The sequence below is a fragment of the Sciurus vulgaris genome, assembly GCF_902686455.1.
Source record: "Sciurus vulgaris genome assembly, chromosome: 7".
Taxonomy (NCBI): Eukaryota; Metazoa; Chordata; class Mammalia; order Rodentia; family Sciuridae; genus Sciurus; species Sciurus vulgaris.
The window spans coordinates 80,691,955-80,702,672 of NC_136467.1; the positions used below are offsets into that span (position 1 = coordinate 80,691,955).

General features: G+C 36.9%; 1 pseudogene across 1 annotated transcript; it reads left to right on the plus strand.

The window, feature by feature from the left end:
• The first annotated feature begins 3,307 nt into the window (after positions 1 to 3,307).
• On the plus strand, positions 3,308 to 8,797 carry LOC306666925 (eukaryotic translation initiation factor 2 subunit 3, X-linked-like; annotated as a pseudogene). Its single transcript has 2 exons — positions 3,308 to 3,489; positions 7,892 to 8,797. The product of its transcript is annotated as a eukaryotic translation initiation factor 2 subunit 3, X-linked-like (transcript).
• Positions 8,798 to 10,718: the final 1,921 nt, after the last annotated feature.

Consider the following 10,718-nt stretch of genomic DNA (forward strand, 5'->3'; position numbering starts at 1 on the left):
TCCAAATAAATACAATTTTCTCATACTAGACAGAGGTGCCAAAAATATGCAATGGAGAAAAGATAGCCTCTTCAACAAATGGTGCTGGGAGAATTGGAAATCCATATGCAACAGAATGAAACTAAACCCATATCTCTCACCATGCACGAAACTAAAGTCAAAATGGATTAAGGACCTCGGAATCAGACCAGAGACCCTGCGGATTATAGAAGAAAAAGTAGGTCCAAATCTTCACCTTGTTGGTCTAGGATCAGATTTCCTTAACAGGACTCCCATAGCACAAGAAATAAAAGCTAGAATCAACCACTGGGATAGATTCAAACTAAAAAGCTTTCTCTCAGCAAAGGAAACTATCAGCAATGTGAAGAAAGAGCCTATAGAGTGGGAGAATATCTTTGCCAATCATACTTCAGATAGAGCACTAATCTCCAGAATCTATAAAGAACTCAAAAAACTCTACTCCAAGAATTCAAATAATCCAGTCGACAAATGGGCTAAGGAAATGAATAGACACTTCACAGAAGAAGATCTACAAGCAATCAACAAACATATGGAAAAATGCTCAACATCTCTAGTAATAAGAGAAATGCAAATCAAAACCACCCTAAGATTCCATCTCACCCCAATTAGAATGGCGATTATCAAGAATACGAGCAACAACAGGTGTTGGCGAGGATGTGGGGAGAAAGGTACACTCATACATTGCTGGTGGGGCTGCAAATTAGTGCAGCCACTCTGGAAAGCAGTGTGGAGATTCCTTAGAAAACTTGGAATGGACCCTCCATTTGACTCAGCTATCCCACTCCTTGGCCTATACCCAAAGGACTTAAAATCAGCATACTACAGAGACACAGCCACATCAATGTTCATAGCTGCTCAATTCACAATAGCCAGACTGTGGAACCAACCTAGATGCCCTTCAATTGATGAGTGGATAAAGAAACTGTGGTATATATATACAATGGAATATTACTCAGCCATAAAGAATGATAAAATTATGGCATTTGCAGGCAAATGGATGAAATTGGAGAATATCATGCTAAGTGAGATAAGCCAATCTCAAAAAGCCAAAGGACGAATGATATCGCTAGTAAGTGGAGGATGACACATAATGGGGGGGAGGGAAGGGTTAGTGTTAGGGTTAGAGTTAGGGTTAGGGAGGGGGGCAAGTATGGAGGAAGGAAGTACTGTATAGAGGGTAAAGAGGGGTGGGAGGGGTGGGGGGAAGGGAAAAAATAATAGAATGAATCAAACAACATTACTCTATGTAAATTTATGATTACACAAATGGTATGCCTTTACGCCATGTACAAACAGAGAAACAACATGTATCCCATTTGTTTACAATAAAAAATAAATAAATAAATAAATAAATAAAAAAGAAAAGCAAAGATTATACTGTTTATGAGAGTTCTAACAAAAATATATTCAGGGGGGCTGGGAGAGAAGTTAGGGTGATCCACCATTCCAGGTTACCTGGTGCTATGCCCAATTAGTCTTCCTGGAAACTCGTCATTCTGCACAACTGGTACAATTGGTTAATCTCACTATGGGACACAGGAGGCTCCCCTAATGCAGCCTGGCCCAGTTGGTAGAAGTGTAATAATATTAGAATTGATGTCCAGCATAAACTTAATGAACTACTGGATGAAGACATTGGGAGCATTTGTTAAGTCAATGGATTTAGCACGTGGGAACTAGATTACACTGAATGATAAGAAAAACCCCTCCAATATGCCCCCCCAATTCATGTGGAACATTATTCCTAGAGCTGTCTGGAGATTAAGTGATGTAAATATATCTGACAAAGTCACTGTCTGCAAAGAGCTTCTATTTCAATACAGGATAAAGCTATATGTACAAATCATTATGAAGTAAATTATAGAACAACTTGAAAGCAGTTCAGTTAAAGGGCAATGGGATTCAGAAGAGGATGCTATTGTGTTGGCCTGGCAGGGAGGAGTGTCTTCAGGGCCAATGTTGACTCTCTGGGATGACAGAATGATAAAACCAACTAACGAGAATCCCAGAGGGGATGGGAGAGAGGATGCTTAGAAAGACCCCTTCTCTTCTTCAGAAGAAGATAGGGCGGGACGGGTGAAGTGGGATAGGGTGACCCATTCCACAGTCTCTCATCTTGATATTTTCTCTCTCAAGATGGTTCCCAGGGAGAGTTCCAAATGAGCAAAACAGTGCTCGTTTGAATTAGCTTGACTGTGGTTATACTTTTTTGTAATTAAAGTCAATGTGTCAATATTTCATTACCCCTAAGTCTTCACAATGTGAACAAGGCATTATCGGACATTTCAGTAACTATCCTTGGCATATTTATTCACCATTTCTTTTTCAAGTTGAAACTGAATGATAATTGATAGAAAAATCCCAATTTCATGATCCCTTTTGCCACCTGCTAGTACCGCCTAGTGTCTCACTCTGAATCCCCATAGATTGAGTCACACTGTTCTTCCATGTTCTCTCTCAGCTCCCCTCCTCCAGCTCTCCAATAAAATGCAGCATCCACGTCTCATTTCTCAGCAAAATCATGAGATGTGTTGAATGAATTCACATTAATAATATTTTAGCTAACAATGCTTCAAAGAGCCCACAGACCATTTACCAAGGAAACTAAATTATTTCAAATACTTGTGTCAAAATAAATGAACCAAGGCTTTTCCAAAGTAGTAGCCTAACATTTTATTGTGGACATAAACACAATTCACTAATCTCCGAATTTTGGCAATCCTTATTAGGTTCTTTCTTCATTAGTGAGAGTAAAGAATTGTTCCACTATAGATTTTTCTATGACTTTTAGAGGTAGAATAGGGCATTTCTTTCCTAAGATAATTCAAACTAACCTGAAACCATTTTCTAATGTAAAGTTATCTTTAGAATACCTTGGAATTGTTGCAAATGATAAACAGAATTTATTAAGGTTATGAATCAAAAGAAAAATGTGTGTTCTTGTCTTTAAAAAGAAATTTGGAGGTTAATCTTTCTCTCTCTCTTGTTTCCAGCTTAGCTTGGTTTGAGGTTTTTTTCTCTCCTAATAGGTTCTCTTTGGTTCCAAGGTACTCCCAGCTGCTGAGAGTCACAAATTCTGTCTGAATAGCAGGGTGACCTTTTCAGAGAGAAGCCAATGTTTGTAAGCTAAAATACAAAGAAAGGGGGAAAAGGTTTTCGAAGTGACTGTGCTAGAAGAAGAAAGCTCCTTTAAACCAGCCCTCTTCCATCCCTGCTCCCACCCCACCCCTAAGTATTTTGACTCCTTTCTTTCTCCATTCCTCCCTGACCTTACTAGACTGGTAGAATGGCCAGCTACAGAGATGGTGGTAGTCTGCCCAAGCTCTTTGATGTCTTTAAAATTCTCCTCCGTGCCTGCTCATTTCCTGGGGGGGAGGAAGCAGCAGATGGCACCTCAGCTCTGTGGAACATAGCCCACTGCTCCTGGGAAGGGGAACCAAGAGGCAGCAACCTACCTCAGGAAGGCAGGTGACCTGAGTTACCCTCTCTGCCCCCAGTCACACAGGCAACATTTTGTTTGATATAACCAGATGTCTTCAATTCCCCAGGCTCCAGTACACTTAACCTTGCTTATCCAAACTGCTTTGCATTCTTTACCCACCCCCTCATCCCCTCCATTCTTAGCTCTTAAAAAAAAAATCACAGATGCTGCAGTTATCATCCATCTTCTGACTTTTCATCATAGCTTTGCATGCTCCTTTCAAATATTCTCTTCCTTTCTCCCTCTTCTTTTTAACCTGACAATTTAGCTTTTTGGCGACCCACCAAAGATTTCTGTGTGACTTAAAAGAAATATTACCAGACGAACTCTCTCCTGGTATGAGAGCTACAGAATTATTTGCATTTGTAATCTCTTCTTGTGCCTTCTGCTAGCATGGGCCTTTTCATCTCCAAGTCTCATGATGTGACAAAAGAATAAATTATGGTACTACTGATAGAACATTAAACTGACAATCTTCCAAGGCCCCAGCAGTTTTAATAGAAACCAAAGAAAATTCAAGATTATACATTTTCCTGTAAATGTTATTTATTTTTCCTGTACTTCTACCATATTATCAATTTTCTTGCCTTCTTATTATTCAATTTCCTATCTGGCCGATAACAAACTTGAAGCTGCCTTTGAGTCTTCTCCAGTGAATGGAACTGTACTTGATAAAGGAATAAGGTATTGACAAATCAGTTATAAGGGGTTTAGGTTTATAATTGAAGATTTAGTTAAATTAATAAATTGTTGCAGTTTTTTTAAAAGACTAAATGGATTTGCCTTATCTAATATTTTGCCTTCTTCCCAACTCCTTGGGAAGGTAAAAGAACTGAAAATAAAGATGTTTATATAGTGCCATCTAGTGACAGATAGATTACAAAGCTCTGTGTCATCTAGGGATTGCTTAAATGAGCACAAAAACCAACATGCAGTCATAAGGTTCTGATTGGAATCTTCAGGTTTAATTCTAGATTTGTTTTTCTTCCTATGGGGACAATCCAATCCTGAGATCTGTTTTCGGCACTATTGAGAGTTTTTAAGGTTTGATATGCCTTGCAAAAAGCCAAAAAAGATGAAAACTTTTCAATACCCATAGGAATTACTGCCTTGGTCTCTGAACTTTGGACTTTTCTGTGCTACTCTGTTCCTGTCTGTCACACTAAAATAAAACACTATTTCTGCTGAGATTAGGAAAATGTTGGGCCAGGCTTGGTAGTGCACGCTTGTAATCCCAGCCACTTGGGAGGTTGAGGCAGGAGGATTGAGGGTTCAAACCCAGCCTCAGCAATTTAGCGAGTCCCTGAGCAACTCAGAGAGACCCTGTCTAATAAAATATGAAAAAGGTCTGGGGATATAGCTCAGTGGTTAAGTGCCCCTGGGTTCAAGCCCTGGTGCTGAAAAAAACCAAAATAAAAAAAAATTTAAAAAAAAACAACAACAACAACAAAAAAGGAAAATGTTAACAATCTGAAAAACTCCAAAATGATCATACCCCTTAAACTACAATACTGCTTCCCTCTTTTCATTTAAATGTATTATTCTTTAATTTTACATACATGCATGTGGAAAAACAAAGATGTTATCAGTTAATAAGTATTAAGGAGATTTACACTGATGAGAACAAAAACCAGAGTTTTAGAAGTTGGTTCACTAAAAGTCATGTTAAAAATCAAAATGCAACCTTACCTCTACATATATGAAAAGAAATAAAGAGTTAACAAATGAGACAAATCAGAAAGTGCTAATTTAAATATTTGTGTTTCCCACAAATCCACTTGCCCTTTTCAAAGGCTAATCTTTAACTGTGAGATACATTCAGAAACAGGTCTCTATCCTGACCTTCTCTTACCAGCTGCTCTGCTTCCAAAGCACTTTCACCTTCCCAAGCTGAACTCTCCTATGCAGGCACTGACAGGCTGACCAAATCTGCGTGCATCAATCATTGCCTGCTTCCCCACGAGTGACAGAGGTAAATTCTTATCCTGTTTGTCTCACAGGCCTCAATTTTCCTGAGACGTCTTTTTTCCTCTTGTTCATTCTTTCATTCTGTCATGATCTGTGGATAAACTGATAGACATGAAAGCAAATCAAAATATAAAACATGCTGGACAAGTCAAAAATGCTTTGTTTAAAAGAAGAAATTTAAATGACTTTCAGAACTTACATGATGTCTGCTGAGATAGCATACATCTTCTGGGTCACAGAGTCAAATCCCTAATTGCTCAGTACAACCCATCAACTGGAAATTTCTTCTCCAATAAATTTGCTCATGGCTCCTTAACAGTTATAAAAGGAATTCTTTGTTCTTAATCTTTCCATCATTAAGATTTGAAAATGAATGCAATTTTTCAGGATGGAGGATTTTAGAATATACTTTCACCATATTATTAGAGTAACTGAATGAGGCATTCCTGCCTAAAGCAGTTTAGGTTAAAAAGGACTCAACACCTCTGATCTTAATTTCAGCTAAACTGCTCCAGAATTTTCTTTTCAAACAGGATAGTGATCTCTTGATTTCTTTGGTTTCAGTACCCTCCCCTGACTCCCAATTCAAAGACTCCTATTTTATTGATGGCATTAGCAGTGATTTCATAATTGCTAGTTAGAACTGACATGCAGCGAAGTTCAAGTGGTTGTTGGGATCCTTGTTGATTAAAGATTTTTAAATTAAATACCAGTTCAGTACTTGGGTGTTATTTGAAAGGGCCAATCTTCCACAGCAGGAATGTTTGTGGAAGAAAGCCAAGCAATGTTCGCTTTATGTCTCTCTTCCAACCTTCTCTAGTGGTGCCAAGTTTATTATGGGTTAGAAACTGAACAGGATTAAGCAGCCCATTTCTAAAATGTAATCATTTAATTTTCATATAATTATATGAAAGCAGTTTAATTATTTTATAATTACATAACCAGAACATGATATGATGCAAGGTTGTGGTGAATACACTATATCTAAACCTGAAGTAGGGCAAAAATCAAAAACAAAAAAATGTAATCAGATAATTTATGGAAATTTAATTAAGGTAATACATAATCTGTGTTGGCATCTCCTTTTTTCTCCTTGTAGAGTGGGCATTAATTCAGAATTTTCTGGAGCATGTAGTAAAAAAGAGTTTTCCTCTGTTTTATTCTGGTACTCTTTAGTTCTCAATCTTTCTAGTAACCTATAAGGCACAATTTTGTGCTGCTCTTAAAAGAAGAATAATGAGACCCAATAGTGAGATAGAAGAGTGGCCCTACTGAGTGCATCTTCTTCTTGAAATCTGCCCACTAATGTGTAGCCTCTGCTCTTGGCAATTTTGTTGCAGTGAGTGGGTACAGATGTTGGAGTTTGGGCTTTGTGCCCTCACCCCACTTCAAAATAACAAAAAGATGGATGTCTATACATCCAAAAGAGTATCTACTTTTCTTATTTAACATTTAATGGATCTTTGTAGATGTAATTAAGAGGCAAAAGGACATGCATCTTATGAGACAGAATCTGGGAACTCTACAGTACCAATGGTCTCTTGTATTACTATCCTCCTTATCCTCATGAAAAAAAAAATTTTTTTTAAATTGCTAAATTTAGAACCTTATGTGGACTTTATTTAAATGGGTTTCTTGTGATACATCACAACCCCTTCAAAGTCAATCAAGTGTGTAACATTAATATGTTTCCTCAAAACTCACTAACAAATAACAGCCTACTACCCCACAGCTTCAAAAATTCTTCAAGGCAGCTTCAGTGTCCAAAAGAGCACAATATGATGGTTGGCATGAAATTTCACCTCAATGTAAATTTAAGAAAATCAAACTAAAGCATATTATCAGACTACCAAAACTCATTGAGATACATTTTGTGTGTGTATGTGTGTGGTGCTGGGGACTGCACCCAAGGCCTTGCGCATGCTACACAAGCACTCTATCACTGAGCCACATCCCCAGTCCCAGGTACTTTTATTTAATAGGCCTACTTCTCAACACTGGAAGTTTTAAAAAATACTATCTGTGCTGTAACAGAATCTCTTATGGAGCAAAATCATAAATAAATAAAAATTTAAAAGCACAGTACCAGGAAGAGTATAGGGACATGGAAAATGTGTTAAAAATTAAAAGGACTCACCCTTTGCTTTCTAACATCTTTTACCTTCTAATCTCTTGCAAAGTCCAAAGATTACTAAGGTTAGAATCTATTTCATAATCACAACAATAAAGTAGTTAAGAAATAAACAGGACTGGGGGTACAATTCAGTGGTAGAGCACTTGCCTCGTAGACCCTAGGTTCAATCCCCAGCAGTACAACCAGTCAACCAACAAAATCCCACAAAAATAAGGACTGGAAAGATCTCTGTTGGTTATCTAGAATCACTTGGTTTAACATGTTTTCCAATGAGTGTTACATTTTAGGCATAAACCAATCGGGGGTGGGGGGAAGGCCGAAGTGACTCTTGAGCAGGTGCACCTTTCTCATCTGGGTCTCGCCACCTTGGATGTTACCAAGTTGACGCCACTATCACATGAAGTTATCAGCAGACAAACTACAATTAACATAGGTACAATTGGTCGTGTAGCTCATGGGAAATTTACAGCTGTAAAAGCCTTTTCTGGAGTTCACACTGTCAGGTTCAAAAATGAACTAGAAAGAAACATTACAATCAAGCTTGGATATGCTAATGCTAAGACTTATAAACTTGATGACCCAACTTGTCCTCTGCCAGAATGTTATAGGTCATGTGGAAGTGGCACACCAGATGAGTTTCCTATAGGTGTTCCAGGGAACAAAGGGCACTTCAAATTAGTCAGACATGTTTCCTTTGTTGACTGTCCTGGTCACAATATTTTGATGGCTACTATGCTGAATGGTGCAGCAGTGATGGATGCAGCTCTTCTTTTGATAGGTGGTAATGAATTTTGCCCTCAGCCTCAGACTTCTAAACACCTCACTGCTATAGAAATCATGAAACTAGCATATTTTGATTCTACAGAATAAAATTGATTTGGTAAAAGAAAGTCAGACTAAATAAAGAACAGTATGAACAGATCCTTGCATTTGTACAAGGTACAGTAGCAGAAGGAGCTTCTATTATTCCAATTTCTGCTTACCTGAAAGACAATATTGAAGTCATCTGTGAGTACATAGTAAAGAAAATAACAGTACCCCCAAGAGACTTTACTTCAGAACTCTGACTTATTGTTATTAGGTCATTTGATGTCAACAAACCTGGTTGTGAAGTTGATGACCTTAAGGGAGGTGTTGCAGGTGGTAGTATTCTCATGGGAATTTTTATACTTGGAATACTAAACAGAACATGATTGATAGGGATGAACATAACACATATTTGTGTCTTCATGGTCTACAATCCAGGTCTGTAGAGGTATTATAACTCTCTATATTTTTTTAAAAAGGGCAAAGTGATTCCTGTGTATTGGGGTAAGAGGAAGCATAGGTATTCGAAGCTCCACCAGGAAAGAGAGAGAAGTCTGATTGGACATCATGTCTCTGTGAGCAGAGACCTTAGTGGGAGAGAATTTGGGAGTGCGACTGACCACTTAGGAACCCAGTCTACCTGAAGTGTCTGGGCCAAACATGAATAAGTAATGGGGAGGGGAGGGACTGCTACTAGACCTTCTGGAAGAAGATCTATATAAGTCTTGAGTAGAGACTGGACCAGAAAATTCTGTAATCTCATGTATTATCAATAGCAGAACAGCAGAAGACCAACACTGACAGATGGATCACATGACATCAAGGCAAGGTGCAACAGCTATACCTGCAGACTAGAAAATCAGTGCTCAAGGTTCTGGAATGCAGAGGAGGTTTTCAAATGACACATAAAAGTCTCATTCCCTAATGGGATGATTATAAATGAATAGGTAGATAAATACATGTTTATATGTATATATATATGTATATCTTTATATTTTATATACAAATATATTTATAAATATTAAATACTTGTGTTATATAAAACATAAATATGAAATGTTTATATATTACATGTAGCTATATTTTTTCAAGTAAAGGTTTCATTTTCATTTAAAAACCAAAGACTAAAGAACAATCTCCATATTCAAAGCTTTGGTTCCAATTATCCTTGGTTTGAATATTAGGTAGGAAAGATTATGGAACTCACAGAATCCTAATCTTACCTTTCATTTCAACCTTCAAATTTCCATGTATTCTATACAGATTTTCAGGTGTATTATATTGCTCAAAGAAGGGGAAAAATGAAAAGATATTAATAAATACTTGAGAATTATATATAGATGAAATGTGTTTGTATTAAGGAAAAATATTTGAAATAAGATATAATCATGACCTTCATACAAATATAACATGAATGCATGTCAAAAAGTTTATATAATCTACACTGTGCACAACCATAGAAACGAAATGATGTACCCCATTTGTGTACAGTGAATCAAAATGCAGTCTGTAAAAAATAAAAAAAGTTTATATAGTTCATTAATTAACTAATAAGAGAAGTTATAAGATACTATAACTGATTCATAGGAGAATTATTCAAAATCTCTCTCTTCCTCTCTTTTATTATATTAATCTTCCATCTTCCACCATGGGATACAGCAAGAAGCTCCTTGGCAGATGCAGATGCTTTAATTCTGGACTTCTCAGTATCCAGAACTGTAAGGAATACATTTTTATTGCTTATAAATTATCCAGTCTCAAGTATTCTGTTTTAGCAATACAAAATGGACTAAAATAATCAGCAAGAAAATTAATTTATAAATAAGTATAAAATTTGCTTATTATAAGAATAAAGGTAGGGAAAGCAGTCATACTTCTATGTTATAAAATTAATTTGCATGCCTGTGTGCCTGTGAACATGAGTTATCTGCATTGCTGTGACTTACCTATAATTTAATAGTTCAAGGACAATGAAAGACCCAGTAACCAAATAGAATCAGCTAAACACATAGCTTCCCATTGAAGTCATACAGTCATCCCTTTGATTCATTCCAGTCTTCCACAATTTTTATCTATATTGACCATAGTGGAAATAATAGGTGCTCCACAAAATCCTGTTCAGTTCTTAATTGCTTCACAAATAACCTCATTTAGAAGTTCTTCCTGATTCTCTCAACTGACTGCATTCTCTCTCATTTGTAGTTCCATAATTCCATAGTCTATCTTCTATAGCAATATTTCTCTTTACCATTTTTGATACTTATGAATCTATCTTATTCACTATACTAGATTTTAAGTTGTTGTTAT